Here is a 24,608-nt window from a genome sequence, read left to right on the forward strand (position 1 = left end):
GCAAAACTCCGTGCTACCTGCGGCCGGCTGATCACTTAACTGCCATTTCATTACGGCATATATTAAAATTTGTAATTAAACTCCTGAAATCTCACATATTTGTTCATGAAGTGAAAAATTGTCTGTTACGCGTTAGACATTTGTCGTAATGTATTGTTTTATTCGTTTTCTTGTATTCACGGTTCTATTGCACTTCATATGTTCTTGAAACTCATTCTTTTTTTCTTTTCTGGATTCCTATACCAGGTTTTTCAATATAATATTGTTAACTTCATTATATTGATGTGTGTCTATCTTCTGAATGTTGCGTATTTTCATTTTATCATGTACCTTGTAATTGCATTTTTATTGCGACAACAATTTTATGGACTCTCTAGGCTAAATTCCGCCGTCGTCGCCGTGAGGTTCGATATAACGTCCACGCACGATAAAATCGTAGCCGTGTTGGGCTGCTGAGCACAAGGTTGCGGGATCGAATACGGGCCACGGTGGCCGCATTTCAATGGGGGCGAAATGCGAAAACACCCGTGTACTTAGATTTAGGTGCACGTTAAAAAAACCCAGGGGGCCCGAATTTCCGGAGGCCCCGACTAAGGCGTGCCTCATAATCAGATTATGGTTTTGGCACTTAAAATCCAATAATTTAATTTTAATTTTAAAATGATAGCCGCGCGCAAAATTCTGTATGTGCGAGTGAAAGCATGCGATGGTTAACCGGCCATCGCAGCTGGTCCGCACATGGGCGGGAAGCGGGAAGGAAACGCAGTCTTGCAGTGGCGCACAACGCTCCGGAAGGAGGGTCAGGGAGGTAATAGAGAGTTTTAGATTAGGGGGACGCACGCGTAAAGGCCCCCTAGCGCTTGGGGCCGCTGTACAGCGCACGCGCAGAGCTTTAGATTAAGGGGACGCAAGCGTAAGGGCCCCAAGCGCTAGGGGGCCCTTACGCTTGCGTGCCCCTAATCAAAACCTCTCTATTGGGGCCGTGCCTTTCTGCGCCGCACACCCCTGCCGCGCCGGAAGGCTTTGGGGGGAGGGGGGCGGGGCGTTACGCGCCGCGAGCGGCCGCCCGCGGGGCTGTATCTTGAAAGCCATATGCGGCGAGGCAGAGTCCGCCCTTCCTGTGTGTTCACGGCTAAAACTGCATTGATGCGAGCGCCGGGACGAAGGTCCATTCGCTGGCTGCTGCTGCTGCGCTAACTCCAGCGATTTGGCGGCCAGTTTTCGTGGCCGTCGAGTGAGATGCGTTCATGTTTGCTTGTGCACGCGTGAGACCATGCTGGTTGATTCAGTTAGTATGCCTATGTTTACAAGACTATACTGGTGATAAAACTACCATCCTTACTTTCTATAGCTGTCCACTAATGTCCTATCACAATCGATCCTACGCCTTTCGGGCGAAGCTGCGCCTGTTTTTCTTACCACTGTTGGTTTCTATGGTATTTTGTACTTTACTAGGTAGGAGAGCTCTCAATACACTCTTTGCCTATGGGACCTGCGTCTACATGTTCGACATGTAAAAAAAATGTCGCAGTTTCGCCCGAAAGGCGAAGCATTAATTGCGATAGCAAATTAGTAGAGAGCTATACGGAGTAGGGATAGTAGTTTTATCGGCTGCATAAACTTGACACAATCGCTTACTAACTGAATTAACAAGCGTGGTGTCAGCGCGCACAAGCACACATGAATAGATCACACTCGATGACCGCAGACAACATCTGTCAAAACGCTGGCGTGAGGAAGGGCGCCGCCGCAGCGAGCGACAGTTCGTGCGGTCTATAGCTTCAAAAGAAACTGAGCGGCGAAAGCACAGCGCATACATAGGTCACAACCGTGAAGAGATCAGCTTGAAGATACCGTCCGCGCGACAACACCGGCAGCCGGCACTGGCGCAATGTACAAGAACGCATTCGTTGGCAGAGTAGAAGCCGCCCCCTTCCTCCCTCCTGCGCTGCTTTCCCGTTTTCCTCCTTTCGCGTGGGAGATTGCGTCGCCAGTTAACCTTGCGCCCGGTTGCAAGATTTGCATTAGGTGCCGCAGCAAACATCGCCCACCCTCCCTCCCTCCCTCCCTCCATCCCATACCTCTACGGCCTTTTGCGCGCCAGAAGTTGCGTTTGCTTTCCGCCGTTCGTTCACTCTCTGTAAAATCACATGTCCCCCGCGCGCTTTCTCTCGCACGTACGGCGCGCGGCGACAATTTTATCGCCCTTGCACTTTATACGGAACATCACGGCGACGGCGACGCCGCCCGATGAAATCCGCTTGAAGTGTCCATATAATTGTTATTGTAATAATGTTACAGGAAAGCTGTATACTGCCATTTTCCAGCAGATCGATGTCTGTAGACCAAACACGTGGGCTGATCCCGCAGTCCGTGCAATGCAGGGCCGCCCCGCGGAGGAGGTGAAGCTGGCTTGAAGCAGGCTCAACTTGCAAAAATAATTTGAATATCTTGGGCACAAATACAACCCGTATCAAGTATGAAGCTGATAAGATTAGATACTACACTGTGGCCCACGTCGGCCTTGTCTACGTTTACACAATACAGGTATACGCCACCCCACGTATTCAAACTAGTGCCTGCCAATACGAGTGTCTTCTGTCTCCTGAGGTCGTCCTCTACGTAGGTTCCTTTCCTCAGTTCTCCTCTGACTGTGAAATGGGTGGGCCGCGCATTGTACGTTCTGAAGAACAACGTGCGTATCAAGAACGACGGTGTAAACAGAAAAGCGAATGGGCAAGGCGGCGCGGAAGGAGACCACCGACGATGTGCGGGCTCCGGACGCCTAGCGTGAGCGTGCTGCACGCCAGGACTCCGAGGCGGAAAGAAATGCGAACCGTCCATGTGGCCCCGATCCCACAAACTTAGAACATTGCACCGGAGCTACGGTCAATCACCACATACACAGCTTCGCTGGTGATCCACCTTCACTGAGTGGAATGACACTGAAATTTTGTTAAATATTAAAATTGATTGATTTACTGAATAATATGGGCAATTCAAAACCCATTATCAAGAAAGAGACACTCCATCGATTCTCATCATTCTCATCTCCATCGATTCTCATCTATTCTCATCATCAACAGTACACTTCTACTACATGGTGGCACGAGGAAAGCAATAAATGCTTCTCTTATTAAAACGAAGCGTCCAAATGAAGCGTACACACTATAAATAAACGTGTTATACATGCGCATTCCAGTTACCTCAAAAGTGCACGTAAACCTTCCACTAATAAGGGGATAAATAAGATAACCAATTGTAATAATAAGACAACCGATTCAATCTAGGTTGGTGACTGAAAAACTAGTGCAATGTACTGATAAAACATCGTCAGTCTTCAAGGTTTAGGATAAAGTTGGCTGCAAAATGCTGTGAGACCGGACTATTTTGCGATGCAATCTTGCGGTTAGGGCTCGGGTTGTTCTGGTGTTGTGCTCGTGTTGTGCGTGTACTGTACCTCAGTCCTCCTTTTTTTCATGCTCTGTGCACCACAATACACATTTGGTCAATACCAATCAATGTATGCGTGATGCAGAACACAGAAAAATGTAAGTTTTATTGAGACCTAGGCAATAAGCAGTAAAAAACACCTAAACCTCAAGGGAATATTGATATTCATCATGGAAAAAATAAAAAAGGTATTTTTTAAATATTTTGCGATAATATGACATTATTCGATACTTCGTAAATAGCTCAATAACTTCATAATGTACATAAATGTGGTTATGACTGTAGAGACTATTTTGTAGATGGTGCTGTTGGATGTTAACGTGAATGCATAACTTTGCACTAAAAGTCTTACGAAATGCTTCATCAACACCCTTACCTTTGAAATGTTTTCTTTACATGTTCAGATAAAATACACTTTGTAGGGGACCCCAGGGCGAATGGAAAACTGTAACAGGTGCACCTGGCTTGAATTCTGCATATTTTGTACAAGAGTTTGCGAATATTCAAAAGTTATGTATTAGGTATGGAATCATGTGGAATTGTCTAAATGCTCGAATAAAATGTTTACCCGTTGCGAACAAGGATATATCCCGAATTTTCCGAGTCGATATCTTCTTGAACAACGCAAAATTTACCACAAAACTGGAACAAAAATGTGATATCTTTCATCCTTTAAATTGCACAAAACGTATAGTGCAGCCTGCTTCGTCGCTGATAAAGCCATACTTTTCTCGCTCGATGCGATCATAACCTCCTATATATTTCTCCGATGTGCCAATTGTAAATGTGTATTGTAGGCAGCATCTCCACGCTTCTGAATCAGCATGAATATACATAACCACAATAATATTTCAAGCATTAGGAGCCCCTGCTGCCGTGATCAATCCTGCCAAAAAATAATGTTTTCACTCTTCCAAATGCCTCAGATGGTGGGTATTTCCCGTATAATGTCAAAGAAATTTACAGTTGATAACGGGTATGCATTACTGAATTTCAAACCTTCATGAAAGTGCACGTATGCTCCAGAGCGATACGGGTTCGTGAACAATTTTTTGGCATTTCTAATGCAGTTTTACATTTTCTTGCAATTGATAATTGTGTGCCTAATGCAAGGAAACTTGCTAATGTGGGTAATAGGAAGGTAAGACCATCAATATATATAAGTAGGGAGAACGGTTGGAATTTAGAATCTAGTGTAAGCATAGCCAATACTTCATTTAATTGTCGGCGGTCACTATTCAATTCCTAATTGACTTGGTATAAAATATTACTTGCACTCGCAATGCCGTGTTTTTATTTTTGAACTGTACTTTTCTTTCTGTATTTTACATGCTTTGTGAGGACTTGTAAGACTTACAAGGAAAATAATTCGTAAGGTAATTAACTAGTGTTTAAACATTTACGGGCACAACGTGTGATATCACGGTAAAGGTTGCAATTCAACCTTTAGAGTACTTGACATTCGACATTCAGCAAACTCAGCGTGGTCAAGTAGAAATACATCTCCAGTACTTGTCTTATTATTACTAATAATTCAGCGCCTTGGAGTTTAGCAGGCGTGGTAAAGAGTTGAACTCGTGAATTGTGGTCTTTTCTGTGCACGTTAAAGTAGAATAGAGGGAAATGTACAATGAGGCATGCCTAGAGAAATCAAAGCTTTCTGATTTCCACGTTGGTAATATCAGAAAATAAAACTGTAGCACATGAGCTTATTAGATACCACATTTCATAATTCGCCTATGAATCTGAAAAAAAAAGTAATTCCTTACAATTATCGGTTTTGCAGTTGCTTTAGGTGGACAGCCATGGTTGCTTAAGACAACAATCTTTACTGTGAAGTTCAAAGCTTAGCCAATAGGACCCTGGCATAGAGAATTGACAGTTCAGCATCTGAAACTCTTCTCCCACCGCGAACATCTAAAAATTATTTGCCAACTCATTTCCTGAAGTTATTGAAGCCTGCAGCATATTGACATTGCCGCTTCAATGATTAGAAGTATTAATCAAAAGATTGAAATTTATACACTTATTCTGACCAATAATATGAATTGCACCAGGCTTATTGAAATTCATTGCAGGATTTTGGTTTGTTGTAATGTAAAAGCTCCATTCAAATTTGAACGAAGAATATATATCTAAGCTTCCGTAATAGGCAAGCACACAATGTATGTCTACAGAAGTACTATAATATTTAATAAAGCTGTAGAATGAAACCATGAAGTTAAATGTATTGCATTGTTCTGTTTCGAATACTTTCGATTTAGACAAAGGCAAACCCGAAAATGGTAAATAATTTCTGATAGTTTTGGAAATAGCTACTGTCATCACATATCACCACCATGACATCCCCGCTTATAAATTTTTTCACCTTGCAAACTTGGTTAGTAGCTTACTATGCTCTGAACTTGTCATAAACAGAAGTATTCGTACGAAAAAATATTGAAAGATAGCTGAAGTAAGTGTCGTGTCAGACTGGGGCACAACCGAACTGCACGTCCGTTACACCAGTGCTGCTCACGAAGTAGCACAATCGTAAGTACAATAAGGAATCCCCTTCAATATGTTGCTGACTTTGCCGAGTTCTTTTATTGTACAATTTGTGATGTCATGAAAAAGCATATGTGTTTTGAAAGCTTCAGTTAAACAATTCTTATGCAATGGTGGATGCTCTACACAATACCAAATAGAATTCTTGAACTTTTGGTGCTTTGTACTTCAATATCGCAGGTTTGTCATCCCGTGTTTCTTCCGCCACATCGTGCTTCCTTTCGCAAAGAACTCCCCGTGCGATTTCAAATTTAGCGGAACAAGCGGCAGCAATCTGTGCTCACCGTGCGGATATTTCGAGGCATCTTTAGAGTGAATGCGCCCTGAACTACGATTAAGACTTAGAGATTGACTCCAACCAAATAAGGAAATTTACTAGCCCAACGTTTCGGAAACAATTCGGCTCCTTCTTCAGGGGGTATTCTTCGGAGGTGGTGGTGTGCCGCTTTTAAAAGGTCCGTCGTAACAAAGGAGAGGAAGGGGGAGAGAGCGTAAGGAATGCGTTGACGAGGGACAGGGGGGTGGGGGACGAGTTGTTTTGGTGTTGCTGACCTAGAGCAGGGGATGCTTTCTTCCCTTCGTCGCGTCTGCAAGGCCATGAACATACAAAGAAGGAAGAATGCCCTTCACGCGGTTTATATTACCCGCCGTGTTCTGAATGTGCCAAGACTCGAGTAGTAGCCTTTTTCGCCAGTTTGTCTCTGTTTGAAGGATTTGGGTTTCTTGGAAATAAATCTTGTGGACGGCGTCTTCGGAAAGTTCGGCGACGGCACTGCGTAGTCGGTTGAATGTTCTGACGTCGTTTTCATGTTGTCTGATTCTTTCTTTTAGATTCTTGGTTTCCCCGATGTACGACGCCGGACAGTCGGCACGGCTGATTTTATAGACGACGCCTTGAGCTTTTTCTTTTGGTGGACGGTCTTTTGGTTTAGGAATGAGGATATTCAAAGTGTTCATTGGTTTATTCGCGACTTTGAGGCCTTCTTTCTTCAATATTCGGCTGAGAGCTTCCAACAGTTGTAGGTCTCGTAGTTTGTTTTTTCTTATTTGTTGTCGGGTTGTTTTTCGAATGAATTCCGTTGTATAGCCGTTCCTTTTGAGTTCGTTTAGAACCGTTCTCCTTTCTTTCTTTTGATCTGATTCAATGTGCAATGAGTTTCGACTCTTTTCAATAAAAAATTTACGACCGATGCCTTGTGGTTTGCCGGATGGTTGGATGAGAAGTATAGGTAGCGACCTGTGTGGGTTGGTTTTCGGTAGACTGAGAATTTTAGATTGCCGTTGGTTCGTTTAACTTGTACATCTAGGAATGGTAGCGATCTGTTTTGTTCGCGCTCCGACGTGAATTGTACTCCGGGTCTATGGAATTTAAATGGCTCTGCAGGTTTTCGACTTGCGACTCCTTCACGATACAGAAGCAATCATCCATGTAAATGAGGAAAACTTTTGGCTTCGGGGAAAAAGTACACAGAGCTGTCTTCGATATTTTCCATAGTTAGGTTAGCCATGGTGACGGAAATTGAGGCCCCCATGGGAGTTCCCTTCACCTGCTTGTAGTAGCTGCCCCGGAAGGTGAAGTAGGTATTTGATAGGCATAGCTCGAGAAGGCGGCAGATCTCGTCTACACTCAAGGGGGTTCTCTCGTCGAGTGTGTCGTCGCGTTCCTGGGCATCCCTTGTTGCCGATATAGCTAACTGAATGGGTACTCTGGTGAACACAGCGATCACATCAAAAGAGACCAGGCATTCATCATCTTCGAGGCGTACATTTGATATGAGCTTGATTAAGTTTTCGGGGTTGCGCACGTGGAATGCTGTCCTTCCGGTGAGTGGTGATATAATATGGTGCAAGTATGTGGATAGTGATCGAAGTGGGGAGCATGAAAAGTCTACGATTGGCCGTAAGGGGATTCCCGGTTTATGGAGTTTAGGCAAGCCGTAAAAGGCTGCTGCGGACCCGTTCCTGCACATTAATTTTAGATAAAGATTTCGATAGCTTGGGTAGTTTCGGAAAATTTCGACCAGCGTCTTATTCAGTACTGATTGGGTCCTTGTGGTGGGGTCCTTTTTTAATTTTTCGTAGTTTTGGCTGTTTTCGTATTCGTGGCCCTCAATAAACGCAGCGCTCTTATTTCGTCAGACGACGTCTGACGAAATAAGAGCGCTGCGATTACTGAGGGAAGATTGTAATTCTACCAGCGGACAAGGGCAACTCAATCGTCGTGTTAAACATGCAGGACTACGAGCAAAAGGCGTCCACCCTCCTTGTGTGTGTGTAAGTGTTGCGTAGCTTGAAGATAGAAGGAATACTTTGGATTACCCCAAGGTTCTAATTGAAAAGTTGGTGCTGTACGTAAAAACGACTGCTCTGATTTCATTCGTCTAAGGATATGTGATAGTCCTGCATCACAGTCTTCATTTATAATTTTCCGGCACACAAATCCAACCTTCAACCCGAAAATGCTGCGCCGTTTTTGAACACTGCAGTACGACCTCTTTATTGGCTATTTATTACAGCACAGCTTCCAGTGGCACGCACACAAGCCTGTTCTGTTAATGACTGTAGTCCTACAGATTGGGTATGCTCCAGTATAACAGATGTGTTGAGGAGGCTTTAACGGTATCTAAGTGTATGTGGCAAAGCCACACACCAGGTCATTATAATTAACAGCTTCATATCTCGGTTAATTGGGCCTAACTATTGTTTATGTCAAATGTACATTGGCCCGATGTTTAAAAATTTTTGATGCTACAGTGCATTTTTGCTTACTATAATTTTCACGCAACCGTTATGTTTTACCGACTATCATTCTCACGTGTATGGAACAACGTAGCAGCAAATGGCGGGTTCACCTATGCATCGGGACCAAACAGGGTCACGTATTTGCAAGAGGTATCCAACAAATTCGCACTTAGTTGAACGTTTCATGCTCCTAGAAAACCTTTCAGTGTTCTACACACAGGACCTTCTCAATAGAAAGAGTCATCCATAGAGATTAGCGATGACACACCCCTAGTTGTAGGGCACACCTGGTCACGCAAATGACTGAATATACTTTAAGTAATAATAAATGTGAATAAAGTGTTCCACAGAAACTTCGAAACACATGTTGAAAGATGACTACACGTATCTTAATATTGCAGAGTATAGCCATCTCCTCTAGAGCTTTTCTTCAATTAGGTACCAACGTGTGCCTTGGATCTGTATAATTTTATTGAAATACGGTTATTTTGAACAATGGCACTTCTAGTGACACATCAGCGCGTAGCATGTGCGTTTAAACTCTTGCAGAGGACTGCCTGCAGAAAAAAATTCGCATTCGCAGTGCTACGCCGCATGTTACTGGAGGCCTAGTTAAACAAAGCATTCGCTTCGCTTCAAAGGTTGCATTAATATTCCGACATGGGGTTGATCGGCTATGCAGCCTCGTTATTTGCTTCTTACAGCTGGACAGTCTAGCAAGGATGGGTTAGCGACAACATGTGCTTTAAGGCGGTGGTTTTTATATACATCTGCTGTCGTTCGTCCATGCTTCGTGCGAGAAATCGCGCTGCAATTGCCTTCTGTGAAAGTTAAATACCTTTAGAGCGTGTTCGATGTTGCTAAACTTGAGAAGCAAATTACACTTGAAATGTTTGGCCGGGCTGTATTCAAGTACACCACAACGCTTCATTTATTTTATTGCGTTGCATGTTTGCTTCGGGAGTGAAAATACGGATTTTTGAAGTTTTCCGAGCAGCTTCACAACATGACGTGCTGAATTCAGCGCCGTGGCTTCAAGATAGCAATGTGCTCAAGTTGACAAAATCACTGTGGTTTGGTTATAGCCTGTGGCTAGGTTGATGAAAATACTTAGGCCTGCGAAATGTGTAGGCCGTGACGAAGCATAGAACGAACACAACTAAGAATCGCGTAGTCCAAGAACAACATAGCGTGACTACGTAAAACATCAAGAAGTATGCTAAGTATAACTGGTGGAAAGGCACATTTCAGCAGGGCCGCTTAGAAGAGTTTGCAACACTGTTGAGGTGCGGGCTAGAATCGGGCCTGAATACACGCAGGCACGGTCATCATGCGGCTTCAACATGGCTTTTCCATGAACTGTGTCATTTTTAGCAGCAGAGTTTCGGCGATAAGGTGGTCGAGGGTATTGCCTATCATTTAGCGGTTGAAAACACCACTGTTTTACGTTCGTCGTTCGGATTTTCAGTTTGGAGGACACATAAACTGGGGAATTTATTCTCGATATTTGTTGATAACAATTGAGTCTTTCTTAAGCGTTGTGCCTTTGTCATAACACAGTTAAGCTCATAAGTTTGCTTTCCGCTTAAAATCTTGCACATCATTTCAGCACTATGATTGACTACCCTATTGTTTCAAGTTAAGTTAACAACTAATGACGTAGGCAAAGGGGAATTTTTTAATTCGACATGGCTTACATTCTTTTTACAATATGTTGTATAGTTCTGCTGTGATGTGCAATAAGTGTACCATCCGCACAAATGCAGCAAAAGTATTTGCAATGATGGCCTTTCATTTAGGCCACAACTGCGCTCCTACAGCTACCACAGCCATCTTAATCTGCGTGTGCGTTATTTTAAATTCCTCTTCTTGCTTTTAATACCTCCTTAATTTACACGCGGACTGTAATACTGTCTTCTCAAGGAGCTTTTCCTCTGGTCATTTCTTGCAAGGCCCTTCTAATTTCATCGCTAGTTATGGAAGGAGCCTCTGTAAGCTGTTCATCCTGTATCCTGTGAAAGTGCGTTGAAAAAGAAAACATTCCCCGGCTCTCCTCTCAGGTTAGATAATCTTTTGATTCTTTTTTTCTGGTCGTTTGTAGAAATGGTCCCACAGATTGCCTATTTGTAGTCTTGGTTGCAAAATGCTGTTAAATTGTTTCTCATTTAGTAAAAACTTTTTCTTAATTTGAATTTTCAGAATGGCAAATGAAGCCTATAAACTGAGATATGAAATTCTCACGACATGTCGCGCCAGAAGAAGACGACAACGAAATGCGCGTGCGAATGCACGGAACGAGACGGTACGAGCGGAGCTAGGATGTAAAGCTGGCTAGTTGTTGACTCCCACACCTAAGCTATGCCGTTTAACGTGTTCATGTTCCCTTGTTTGTAATAAATCGTCGGCAGCCACGACCGGCTGCACAGACGTAACACCTCAATAAGATAATGCGGCTATATAAGAGCCGAGAATGTCTGAAATAAGCAATAAAAAACCCAGGAGCAGTAATATACATGTGTAAATGAAGAAAACGCAGCTTTCAATTCTTTGAAACAGAGGCTCGCGAAAGATCTTCAAACGTTGAATAAGCAAGCAAGTGCCTGCTAATTTTCTTAAAATAACCGCGTGAAATCTTTATTCCAGAAATGAGAATTTATTTAAGTCAAATCCGCATCAAAACGAAAAAAAATAAAACTCGCAGCATAGTTATGAGTGACCGACGTCAATGTTTAAGCGCTATTTGTCGTGCAAGCTAGGCGTTTTCGCATCTGATCTATAATTTGCCGAATAGCTTGAGCGCCTGAACGTTCTGCGTCGTGCAGAACGTTCAGGCGCTAAAATAAAATAAAAAAGTGAATGACAGGAATTTATTCTTAAGGCACAAATACATGTCATATGCAAATATGAGCACTATTTGAGCGGTCTCAACGCAAATACCAGCACGCTTAATAGTACGAATGACCCTGCCGAGCAGTATCGCCAGCACTTTGCAACGGCGCGACTTTTATGCAGCCCTATCCACTTCTATCGCCCCTCCACCACAGTATTTTTCCACGCCGGTCGCCTCACTGCAAAGAATGCGCCGCCCCAGCCGCTCGTCCAACTCAACCGTATTCTAGTACACTCTAGCTGAAGCGCAGCCACGACCACTGATCTCCACGCCACGACCGGTCGTGAGCGCAGCGCATGGATGGAGTAAATGGAGAAAGAAAGCTTCTCGTTCCTCCATAGTGCAGCGTAATGCGCTGCTGCTAGGCGGCCGGTTGAGAACATGCGTGCAATCACAGATGGACGCAGTGCCATATTTCAGCCGCGTGACGAATTATCTTATCTTACCAGTAATCGTTTTACCAGTTCGCCTTCGAAGAATCAGCAAGTCGCGAATGCGCTTACACCGCGCTGAAAGCATTAATTACATTGATTTAGGTAAGTAATACAATGGCATCCTTTGGTTTGAGGTGACTTCGGTCTTTCTGGACTTTTACATTCTGTTCAAACAGCGCAAAATACGACAGAAGAAGAAAAGGGAAGTACACAGGAGTAGCACTGCTAGCTTCCAGCTGCGCCGAGGCAACAGGTTTTTCAGACCACCAGAAAGTCCGAGCCCGGCCCGGGCCCGCGTCAAAATAGTCGAGGCCGACCAGGGCCCGGGTTAAAAAGCTCATGCCGTGCCCGAGCCCGGCCCGAGCCCGTGAAAAAAAATCACCGCATATCCACGAAGTGAATGATGATGAGTGGGCGAAGCACCAGGGGATCATTTGAGAGAAATGCCGGAAGCGTCCTCCGGAAGCCGGAGCTTGGCGTACATATACTACATATATATATATTGTGGGCATTTATTGTGCACTTCTTCATCATCTATACATTATCATCATCATGCGCTTGCCCATCATCTTCATCGCGCATGCGGGCGCATCATCATCAGCGTGGACTGTCGAAGGCTGTTCAGGCTGGTTGCGGGCGCCGCCCTTCGCCGTGTCGTCTCTCGGGCTCAATAAAGGTCCACCCTTATGTGACGTCAGAAGTGGTGGAGGTGCTTCTTGGTTCCCCGTCCTCTACACCCCTGGCCTACTCCCTGGAGCTTCGTTCGGGTCGCCGCTTGTGCCCACTGTTCGTCAGCATGTCGCAGGACGAGCAGCCTGGCGCTTCTACCCTAACCATCCCGCCTCCACAAGCCGCACCTTCTGTGATCATCAGCGGCCACCAGCGCGATCCCCATCTGTTCGCTTGTCTTCGCGGTGAAGATGCTGAGGACTGGCTGGATGATTACGAGCGCGTAAGCTCTGCTAATCGGTGGAATGATCCCCACAACCTCCGCCATGTCTCGTTCTACCTGACCGGTGTGGCGAAGACCTGGTTTTTCAACCATGAGGTTGATTTCACCGATTGGACGAACTTCAAGCAGCAGCTACGGCAAGTTTTCGGCACGCCGGCGGTTCGCTCCGCCCTTGCGAAGAAAACTCTGGATGCTCGCAAACAACACTCCGGCGAGTCCTACACATCGTACATCGAGGATGTGCTTGCACTCTGTCACCGTGTCAATGTTGCCATGGCTGAGTCAGACAAGATACGCCACGTTCTTAAAGGTATTGAGACTGTGGCCTTCAACGCGCTCGCCGTCAAGAACCCGGCTACCGTCGCTGACATCGTCTTGACGTGCCAGCGCCTCGACGAGCTCAAGTCCGTACGCTTGCAGCCGGACTTCAGCGAACACCGTTCTGCGGCAGACCCCGACTTGAGCATGATGATCCGGGCGATCATACGCGAAGAACTGCAATCACTTCGCTTATCATCTCCGTTGATGATTCCTGCTCAGCCTTCTGGTGCAGCATTGTGAGACGTCATCAGAGAGGAACTTGCGTCAATGACCAGCTCTGCGAATGTGGACCCTCCGGCCCCTCGCACCGTACCAACATACGCGCAGGTTGCTGCCGCGCCTCCAACTGGTGTACGTCCAACATTGTCTCTACCCACATACACGCAGGTTGGTGTCGCTACTCCGGCCAATGTCCCCTCAATACCAATTGAGTCGTCATCGCCCCATCTGACCGCAATACCTTACTTTAAGGGGCGCACCGAGCGCCCCTTACTACCTGCCTTGGCGACCGTCTCGTCCTACCTGTTATTACTGTGGTTATCGCGGCCATATATCACGTTTTTGCCGCAAGCGCCAACAAGATGAGCGTCGCGGGTACGACCTGTGTGAACGTGATGCGTATTCTGGCGGGCCTCTTACCAAAGCCGTCGTTACGCTTCCCCTCCGCGCCGTTCCCCATCTCAGCCCGCAACGACCGAGACGCCGAATGGTTACCATACCATCTGCCGCCGATCACCTTCGCCCTTCCGCCGCTCCTCGTCACCGCTTCGGCCTGCCTCTTTTACCTCTGACCGCCGCCCGGAAAACTAGGTAATGCAGTTTTCGGAGGAAAAACTGCATTCACCGACAGGACTACAATTCCTCCAGCGCGCCCTTGTAATATGATGTCCGTGTTTGTTGAAGGTGTGCACGTTGAAGCTTTGGTGGACACCGGTGCGACTTTATCTGCTATGCATTCCGATTTGTGTAGGCGTCTCAGGAAAGTTACGAGGCCTTATGATGGACCCGCGCTTGTTGCAGCTCAAGGGAAAACAATCCGCCCTTCCGCGTTTTGTACAGTACGTGTATCCATCGATGGCATCGTCCACTACATGCAATTTTCTGTGCTGTCGCCCTGCTCCCACCAGCTCATTCTAGGATGGGATTTCCTTGCCTCTGCTTCTGCTGCTATATGTTGTGGGCAAGGTGTCGTACATATGACCGACACCGACTATTCGCTCGGCGATGAACCGCACCAGCCACTTCGTCTACTCGCTGAAAAAGATACCGAGCTACCTCCAGGCTGTCAGCAAATTCTGACCATCACGTCCGACGCCATCGACCATGGCGATGTGTTAATGTTACCTTGTGCGCGTTGGCTCACAAAAGGGATAGCCATTATTTCAGTCCTAGTTAGGTTCGATAATGGTTCTGCGCTTCTCGAAGCATGGAACACAACACCTGAGAAAATTCTACATCCTAAAGGCACCACTTTGGCTTGCGTTGCTGATTCAGAGCCTCTCTCTGTCGTTCCCCTCAAGGCTGCTCCCTCTGAAATCCCTCCTGCTGGACATTTTGCCTCTACCTCCGCTCTTGCTGCTGTAATCAGCTCGGACTTGACCCTTTCGCAGACGCAACAGCTCCTTGCTTTGTTGAAGAAGCATAAAGGTTCATTTGACGCCCATTCTTCGACATTGGGACAGACGACCGTCACAGCGCATCGGATTCAGACAGACGGCAGATCCATCGTGCGTCGCCGGCCATGTTGCGTGTCTCTAGCTGAGTGCAAAATTATTGAGCAAAACGTCGCCGACATGCTGCAACGTGAGATAATTCGCCCCACAGCCAGCCCTTAGTCGTATCCCATTGTTTTGGTCCGAAAAAAAGATAGCTCCGTGCGTTTCTGTGTAGATTATCGAGCGCTCAACAAGATCACGCGCAAGGATGTGTAACCCATGCCTCGCATTGACGATGCCCTCGATTCCCTGTAAGGTGCCGAGTACTTCTCCAGTCTAGATCTGAGCTCAGGTTACCGGCAAATTCCGATGCACGAAGCCGATAAAGAAAAAACAGCGTTTGCAACTTCAGATGGTCTTTACGAGTTCAACGTCATGCCCTTCGGCCTCTGCAATGCTCCCGCAACTTTTGAGCGCATGATCGACACTGTTCTGCGTGGTCTGAAGTGGAAGACCTGCTTGTGCTATCTGGATGATATCGTTATTTTCTCGTCGACATTTTCACAGCACCTGCAACGTCTCGACGAGGTTCTCACGTGCATAGCCAGTGTTGGTCTTCAGCTCAACACCAAAAAGTGTCATTTTGCGAGCAAGATGATCAAGGTCTTCGGTCATATTGTTAGCAAGGATGGTATTCGACCTGATCCTGACAAGATTTCGGCGGTGCTTCACTTTCCTCGTCCGGAAAAGACCAAGGACCTACGCAGTTTCCTCGGCATCGCTTCCTATTTTCGCCGATTTATTCGCGATTTCGCCTCTATAGCTGCACCTTTACACCACTTACTTCGTTCTGGTGCTCGCTTCGTGTGGTCACCTGAATGTGAATCTGCCTTTGACCAGCTAAAGGGCGCCCTCACATCTGAACCTGTCCTGTGTCATTTTGATGAGACTGCTCCCACACTCTTGCACACGGATGCTAGCGGCCATGGCATCGGTGCTGTGCTCCTCCAGCGAGACAACTCTTCGCGTGAGAGAGTCGTTGCGTATGCCAGCCGCGTGCTCAGACCTGCCGAGAAGAACTATACCATCACCGAGCAGGAGTGCCTCGCTGTCGTTTGGTCCGTCCAGAAATTTCGCCCTTATCTCCACGGTCGCCATTTTACCATCGTGACGGATCACCACGCCTTATGCTGGCTTTCCACACTCAAGAACTTGTCAGGGCGTCTTGACCGCTGGATTCTTCGTCTCCAAGAATATGACTTTGAAATCATCTACAAGTCTGGTAAGAAGCACCAAGACGCAGACGCTCTTTCTCGCTGCCCGCTTCCTACAGCCGCACTCATCAATGGTTCTGCCACCGCCTCCAGTGACGCACTCACTGACGTCTCTTCTACGGCGGTTTTGTCCTTCGCCACTCTTGATCATCTCACTTCGCACGACCATGAATCATTTTCGTCTCAACAATTCGCTGACTCGTACTGTCCCCGTATTTAAGACCACCTTCGTGGAGCTTCGCGCCCACCTAACGCCCGGCTTCGTCGACAGCTGACACAATTTAAGCTTGAAAGCTCCGTGCTGTACCGCCGTATGCACCATCCTGATGGGCGGCGCTGGTTGCCCGTGCTACCTCGTTGCCTTCGTGCGCGTGTCCTTCAGGCCTTTCATGACGATTTGACTGCTGGCCACCTTGGCATCCAGAAAACTTACCACCGCATAAGAAGTCGCTTCTACTGGCCTGGCCTGTCTACCAGTGTGGCGAGATACGTCACTTCCTGCGCCATTTGTGGGGTTGCAAACGTCCAACATCAGCTACTGCTGGACAACTACTACCAGTCTCATGTCCTGCGGAACCATTCGAGGTTGTTGGCATCGATCTATATGGGCCACTTCCCATGACTGCCGCCGGTAGTCGATGGATAGTTACCGCCGTCGACCACCTGACGCGCTATGCCGAAACAGCCTGTGTAAGTTCAACATCGGCTTCCGAAGTCGCTGCCTTCATTCTTCAATCCATCATCCTGCGCCATGGTGCCCCTCGTGTCCTTCTGAGCGACTGCGGAAAGACATTCCTTTCCCAACTAGTAGGCGAAGTGCTCAAAGCCTCTGGCACCAATCACAAGACTACATCAAGTTATAATCCTCAGACCAACGGCCTGACTGAGCGGTTTCATCGTACGCTCTCTGACATGATAGCCGCCTATATTCAACCCGATCACAGAAACTGGAACACAATTTTGCCATTCGTCACCTTCGCGTATAACACCGCCGTTCAACGCACAACCGGTTACTTGCCATTCTACCTTGTTTATGGCCGTTCACCCAGTTCCTTTCTAGATGTTTCTTCTCTGCCCCTGTCAGTCCATCTCGATCTTCCTGCGAAAAATATGTTTCCCGCCTCGTCCATTGTCGCCAGCATGCCCGCGTCAACACCGCAGCCAGACAGCGGGACCGCAAGGATCATTATGACGCATATCATCGCGTAGTATTCTACCAGCCTGGCGATGAAGTGCTGCTCTGGACACCAGTTCGCACTCCTGGGTTGTGAGAGTAGTTTCAGTGTCAGTTTATTGGCCCCTACACGGTCCTGGAAATGACTTCTCCAGTTAATTATCGCGTGACCCCTGTTGTTTCCTCAACTGACCGCCGTTGCCGCTATACCGAAGTGCTCCACGTTTCTCGTATGAAGCCCTTCACCCGGCGTTCCCCGTACCTTTAGGCATCTGCCAGGATGGCCGCTTTCGCGCGAGGGAAATTAGTGTGGGCATTTATTGTGCACTTCTTCATCATCTGTACATTTTCAGCATCATGCGTGTGCCCCTCATCTTCGTCGCGCGTGCGGGCGCATCATCATAAGCGTGGACTGTCGAAGGCTGTTCAGGCTGGTTGCGGACGCCGCCCTTCTTCGCCGTGTCGTCTCTCGGGCTCAATAAAGTTCCGCCCTTACTGTGACGGCACAATATATATATATATATATATATATATATACCTACGCCTCCATGGTCTCCATGCCAACCAGAGCTACGGACTACGAGGGACAAGGCTCGGCCCTAAGGTGCTTCGCCACTAAAAACTGCCTTACCCGGCCCAAGGGCCGAGCCACGGGTAAGCCCGAGCCCCTGCAGTGCTCTAATTCAGCTGTCAAACGGCTACACTACATAATTAAGTGACAGTGCCCAACAACAAAACCAAGAAGGCGCCTCAACCATACCTTTGGCCGAAGCAGTAACAACATAGGCTGTTTTATGTAGCTAAAACACCAGCTAATATGTGGAAAGTGTATTCGAGCAGTGGCATCGTAAGCACTGGACCTGAGGTCCTGCACGGTACCTTGAGGGAGTTTTCTGCGGTGACTCCAAGTATTTAAAAAAAACACAGGCAGCTGGTCGACGTCGCGAGCTGGCTGAAGATCACCGCCAGACCTCGGTGTGCGATGGCAGAAGCATTGGGTGTTACGTACGTGACACACAAAAGAGCTGGGAGATCTACCACGCGGACGCCACCGCCGAGTGGTATATACACTCTGAGAAATGGTATGATATGAGGTAGAAAATGGTTCGTGAAAGAGCACATGTGTTTGCGACCGAATAATTTCTGCTGACTTGACGTTAATAGAGACATGCGGCCACAGTGTGTTGCTGGAGTCTCACAGGGCAGCTCCTAGGCGTTTAAAGTTGTAACATCTCGGTGGAAGCTCGGGCTCTCTACTCAACACGCCATGGAGCTGCACAGCGAACGCTGCCTGGCATCCTCTGCAATGCCAGCTGAAGGCAATAATGCCCCCAAGTTTTCAGCTACTCTGCCCACTGCCATCTTGGTAAAACTGCGTGACCCAGGTAGTGCGATCTGCGGCCAAAACTGCAATAACACAGAAAACTGGCTAGACACCTACTAGCGCGTGAACTTGCGTAACCGAGAGGACCCAATTCATGTTGCCTAACGTGATATTATACCTAAAGTACCCAGTGAGGGTGTTGTATGGCCCGGACGAAGAATTAAACAGCTGAGTGCTATGCAGGGTGAAAGTTGCAGTAGTTATTGGGCAAGACTGGTTGGCTTCATCGCGCCGCGGAGAAAGTATACTTAGCGATAGATACTTCTATGTAGAACCCAAAACCACTAGAGTTGCATTTCATATGATGCTTGTTCCAGACACTCATACTTTTTCTCGAATGTATTTTAAGCTTACAAATGATGTTTTCAATTCATCCACCAACCTATTGTCGTACTGTTAGAATAAAAATTTGGGCTTGTTGGATGAAAATATTCGCACCTGAACCGCGCCAAGTTAAATGAATAGAAAACCTTGATTTTACGGGTCACATGCGGCCAGCGCCATCTGCATATTTGTGAGGCTGTTGTGGCCTCTGTGACGCTTTAAATATTAACCAGTACACTCACATATTGTGCCGAGTTGCGCCCCTACGTATAGATGTTGCGAGCCAAAAATAACCATCGAACAGTCTATATTGTACGGCATATTTAAGCATAGAAAGAAATTCTATGACTTTTTTTTCAATTTTGAATTGCTTCTCTCGCCTTCAGTCAGCAGAAGCATGGCCTTCGAAATATGGGCTGCTCTAACGTAAAATGATTCCAAACTGTCTTGATTCCAATTTCTGCAATCGGCCTCCACGCTTGGTCAAAACATTTTTGGGTCATTCCCAACTTCGCCTGTCTGTCACGCGAGGTCACGAAAACCGCGATAGCTCCCCATCTGATATAACGTGTACACACTGATTATGCATGATTAAACCACACAAAAGAAATATAATCATTCCTGATTCGACGCCTTTTCACCATTAGCCTTCTGCTATTGGTCCAATGTGTTCTGGCTACGCCCACTTCGCCTACCTGTCACGTGACCTCATAAAACCGCGAAAACTCACCGCGTCAAAGTGACGTGTACGCGAAAAAAATGCATTAGTATGCCGTACAAAACTGAACATTTTTCTGAATAGCCAGAGACTCCCCCATTCCGAAAGGAATAGAAGATGGCTGCCCGCCGATCGCTCAGGCCCTCGTTATTCGCACCTGCCGGTGTGCATGTATTTATTTGCGCATGATAAACCTTCTTGCGGGGCAGTAAAACGTTATCGAGCCCTTTCGGCATGCATACGACATTGCTCTGCCAACTCTTCCTTGCTGAGGATCCGTTTTAGCGGCATTCTTATCCTTCCGTTGCACGCCGCCGCGATTTTCGACCAGCCGCAAGCTAAGTAAGGCGAAGCGGACCAATCGGAGAAGCCGGCCCCACCCTTTTCATGCGGTTATCTATTTTCACTGTGCTGGCTCGGCTCCATCAAAACCCTCTCCACTAGAGCGTGCTCCTCGCCTCCTGTCAGCCTATTAGATAAGAAAAACCGCTGAATGTAGACAATGATTTTTATTGGTTTTGAAAGCGAACAAAGGTGACCTCCTATAAACGAGGAGAGTGTTTGATGGGGTTCTTCAGACAACGCTACGGGTCCCCGCCGATGTTTGCGTCGGTGGTTACGTAAATTTGACGTCAGGAGCTTGGAATCGAAACAGTTTGGAATCATTTTACGTTATACCGTCCCTGGTTATGTTATCCATAGAAATCCGTCGCTGTGGCGTGATTTGAACGATTCAGACTTCTGTCACCTCTTGAAAGCTCCTCCATGGCGTTTTCCGCTCCTGCCTGTGCTAGCTGCGTCTTCACTTCGTCTTAAATAACTTCCTGTTGTCATTAAAATGAAGTGTAGCCTCAGAAATTGTTGACACAATGTGCTAGGTACACGTGTTTATTATTTATTTATTTATTTATTTATTGGGTATTGTGAGCCTAATATCAGGCCCATACAGGAGTGAACAGTCACTGCACAGATCAATTTCACAACGTATTAACAGGACAGTAGTTATCACGTTACCTCAGCACAAAGTTTTACGCGACGATGCTGTCTACACGCTCAAGAGGGACAGCATATAATTTAAATTTTACATGGAGCAGTGTTACGTCTACACAAGTCTCAGTGATTAAAAAAAATGTTGACTATTGCAATGTCAAGGGTTTACAGACAAAAAAAAATTTCTTGATTTTAGCGGTAAACGCCTCCAACGCTTCAACATTCATGCAAGCGTGTGGCAGAGCGTTCCATTTTGCTATGGTAGACGGGAAGAAAGAATAGTTGTATGTGTCGCAGCGTGTCATATCTGGCCTGATACACTTTCTATGATTAAGCCTGGAAGAGCACTGATAGGGTGGTTTGAGGTAGTCGTTCTTATTAACAGCAAGCTTATATTTATATAACAAGTACATCATTTTCAATGAGGCAACGCACCGGCGGGTTTGAAGTATCTGTATTGCAGCCCGATTGCGCAGTAGCGTCACACTGTCTTTCCTAGAGTATCTAGAATAAATGAAACGGAGCGCCTTGTTTTGAATTGCCTCTAACTTGTTGATGATATACCCTTGGTAGGGATCCGATACAATACGGCCGTATTCGAGTATGGGGCGTACCAGAGATTTATGGCATGACAACTTAACATTTAGGGGTGCTGTTGCAAGCTTTCTGCGCCGAAACCCTAGTTGTCTGAACGCTTTTTGATACGTATTACTGATGTGCGTGTCCCATTTCAGTGCACTCGTTATTGTCACCCCTAAATATTGGTACTATTCTGCCCGCGCAACGTTCGATCCCATGAGGTTGTAAATGAAGAGAAGTGGCTTTTTATTCCGCGTTATTGACATACATGCTGTCTTAGTTACGTTTATTTGCATTCCGCATTTGTCGCACCACTTGGAAATACTGAGCAAAGATGAATTTAATTTAACCTGATCCGCCTCTGTTTGTATTGTTTTATATATGACGCAGTCATCTGCAATAATCTTAGTGTAACGTCTGGTTCAACTTCAAGGTGCATGTCATTCGCTTATATTAAGAGTAAGATAGGACCCAACGCAGACCTTTGGGGTACTCCCGAGAAAACTTCCAAACAATCTGATTCCGCACTGTTTACTTTAACGAATTGTGTTCGGTTATAAAGGTACGTGCTTATCCAGGATACTACTTTGTCATCTTTTCCAATGTTCCTAAGTTTACTTATTATTTTCAAGTGGGTTACCCTGTCAAACGCTTTTTAAAAGTCTATGAATATAGCGTCTACTTGTAGTCTAGAATTAATTACTGCAGCAAAGTCATGAACAGTTTCCAGAAGTTGTGTTGTTGCCGAAAGACCTTTGCGGAAGCCGTGTTGTTTAGTGTATAGCAAGTTGTTTTATCCCAGATATGTCATAATTGCTTTGTTAATAATGTGCTCCATGCGCTTGAAACAACAGCTAGTTAAGGATACTGGTATGTAATTGTTTACCTGTAGTTTGCTCCCGCCTTTGTGGATGGGGATGATCTTTGCATGAAGGCATTCCGCTGGAACGCTAGCAGTTTTAAAGGATGCAGTGAAAATTTAACGAATAAACGGAGTCACATGCTATGAGTAACGTCTGAGAAACATATCTGAAATATTGTCGGGTCTCGGCGACTTTTTTACGTCGGTTTGCAAGAGGAGGTTTAAAGTGCATAAGAATGGATAGTTGGGCGAGTTGGTACGGTAACATATTCTTGATATAAGCGCGAAGAAGACCCCTCCGTCCGTGTCTTCTTCGCGCTTATATCAAGAAGAGGTTTAAAGTACCTTGCTCTGAAAATTGTACTGGCGCCATTGTGGAATCGTGAACTAGCGTTTCGTCGTGTTCCGTAGGTCGTGAAGTGCTAGTGAAAACAGACTGAAAACATTCGTTAAACGCTTTTGCGAGAATGGAAGCATCGTTCTCAATTACACTGCTGATTTCTAACTGCGCAACACCGTTTTCAGTTTTGGACAGATGGCGCCAAAATTTGCTCGGGTCATGTGTCATGAAAGTTTTAACTGTGGTAGCAAAAAAGTTGTTACGTGCAGAGCTAATTTCCTGTTTTAGTTCAAGGGCTAATCTACGAACTTCCTCAGAGGTACCTTTGTTCTTGCGCATGCGCTTTATTTTTTTTTCTTGTCAATAATATTGCGTGACATCCATGGCGTTCTGCGCTTCGTACGTTTTATTTTTGTAGGCATATGCTCGCGGGGTGCTCCGCAACTTTTCCCAGCCTCCTGGAAGAATGGACTCGATGGGAAGAAGAATACAAAGCCTTTTGCTTCAAGACCAACTAAGGGCTGTCCAGAGGGCGTATGATGTTGCTGAAGGGCTTGGCCTGACAGTGCCAACGTGGGAGCGGCCCGCCTCGGCTTAAGTCGAGCCTCCGGACCTCTTTAAATAAAGCTTACACGTACACAAATTTTTCTTCACAGTAGGCGGTCGCTTCTTTAAAAGTTTGCCACAAATTTTCCACTGTACCATATTTTTCAAGACAAAAGTTGTCCGATAATGCCTCCAGGTAATGAATGACACCAACATCATCAGAAGAAGTAGTTTATTGATTTGAAAATGTAGAGAGGTCGGCCGAAATATGGAGCATCTGGCCTGCTACTCCACGTAAGGGAAGGGGAAGAGGGGAAGAAAGAGGGTCACAATGGGGGATGATAATGGGAGGAACTAGGTGAAAGGACACATTCAATAACTTTGACGGGAACATTTTATTGAGAACCCGATTTTTCGCACCCAACGTTCAGTTTCAGTATCAAAAGCATATGATCGGATATTCCATCCTCTGTTAGTTCGTATGACAAAGTATGTGACACAAATGGAAGATCCAGTACCGAACTCGTTTGCTCTTTGATACGCGTGGGCTGCGTGACAAGCTGATCTAAAGAGAAGATTTAGCCAATATTCAGCAGAAGCTTACAGCTGGATGCTTCCTTGCCTGTTATTGATAACGTGTTCCAATCAATCGAAGGAAGATTAAAATCGCCAATAAGGACTACTTTACTTCTATTTTGAACACGTTCGGTAAGGTAGTCATAAATGCGCGTCAGATATTCGTCAAGAACATTCGGCTTTCGATAAATTTCACCTAATAATATGAAGGTATCGTGTCCTTTTATAGTGCACCAAACGCTTTCGTGATTATGGATGCCTTGTTCAACGTGATATGCAAGCCCACGTTTTACAGCGATAGCCACACCACCCCCGCGACCGTCACGATCAAAGCAAACAAAGGAGTAACATGATGGAATAATTTCGGAGTCATGTATGCCAGAGTGCAGCCAGATTTTCGTGATTACGACAACGTCAGGAGAGTACAGGATAAGCAATTGTTCAAGTTTGTCAATCATATTTACTATACTTCGTGCATTAAAACAAATCAACGACAATGAAGACGCACTCGCAATTTGTCTTCTTCTTCTTTCTGGGGTTTTACGTGCCAAAACCAGTTCTGATTATGAGGCATGCCGCAGTGGAGGGCTCCGGATTAATTTTGACCACCTGGGGTTCTTTAACGTGCACTACAACGCAAGCACACGGGCGTTTTTGCATTTCGCCACCATCAAAATGGGGCCGCCGCGGCCGGGATTCGATCCCGCGATCTCGTGCTCAGCCGCGCAACGCCTTAGCTGACTGAGCTACCGCGGCGGGTACTCGCAATTTGTCAAGTACGTCTACTGTTGGACCCCCCGGCGCATTTATAACTAGGTCTATGAAGCAATACCCTTGAATTTTCAGC

The 24,608-nt window shown here is 46.2% G+C and overlaps 1 pseudogene; it reads right to left on the bottom strand.

Annotated features, from left to right (window-relative positions):
* Positions 1 to 2,348: 2,348 nt before the first annotated feature.
* Positions 2,349 to 2,551, bottom strand: LOC119465406 (U2 spliceosomal RNA; annotated as a pseudogene).
* Between the last annotated feature and the right edge of the window lie 22,057 nt (positions 2,552 to 24,608).

This window comes from Dermacentor silvarum, chromosome 9 (genome assembly GCF_013339745.2).
Source record: "Dermacentor silvarum isolate Dsil-2018 chromosome 9, BIME_Dsil_1.4, whole genome shotgun sequence".
In the NCBI taxonomy this organism is placed as follows: Eukaryota; Metazoa; Arthropoda; class Arachnida; order Ixodida; family Ixodidae; genus Dermacentor; species Dermacentor silvarum.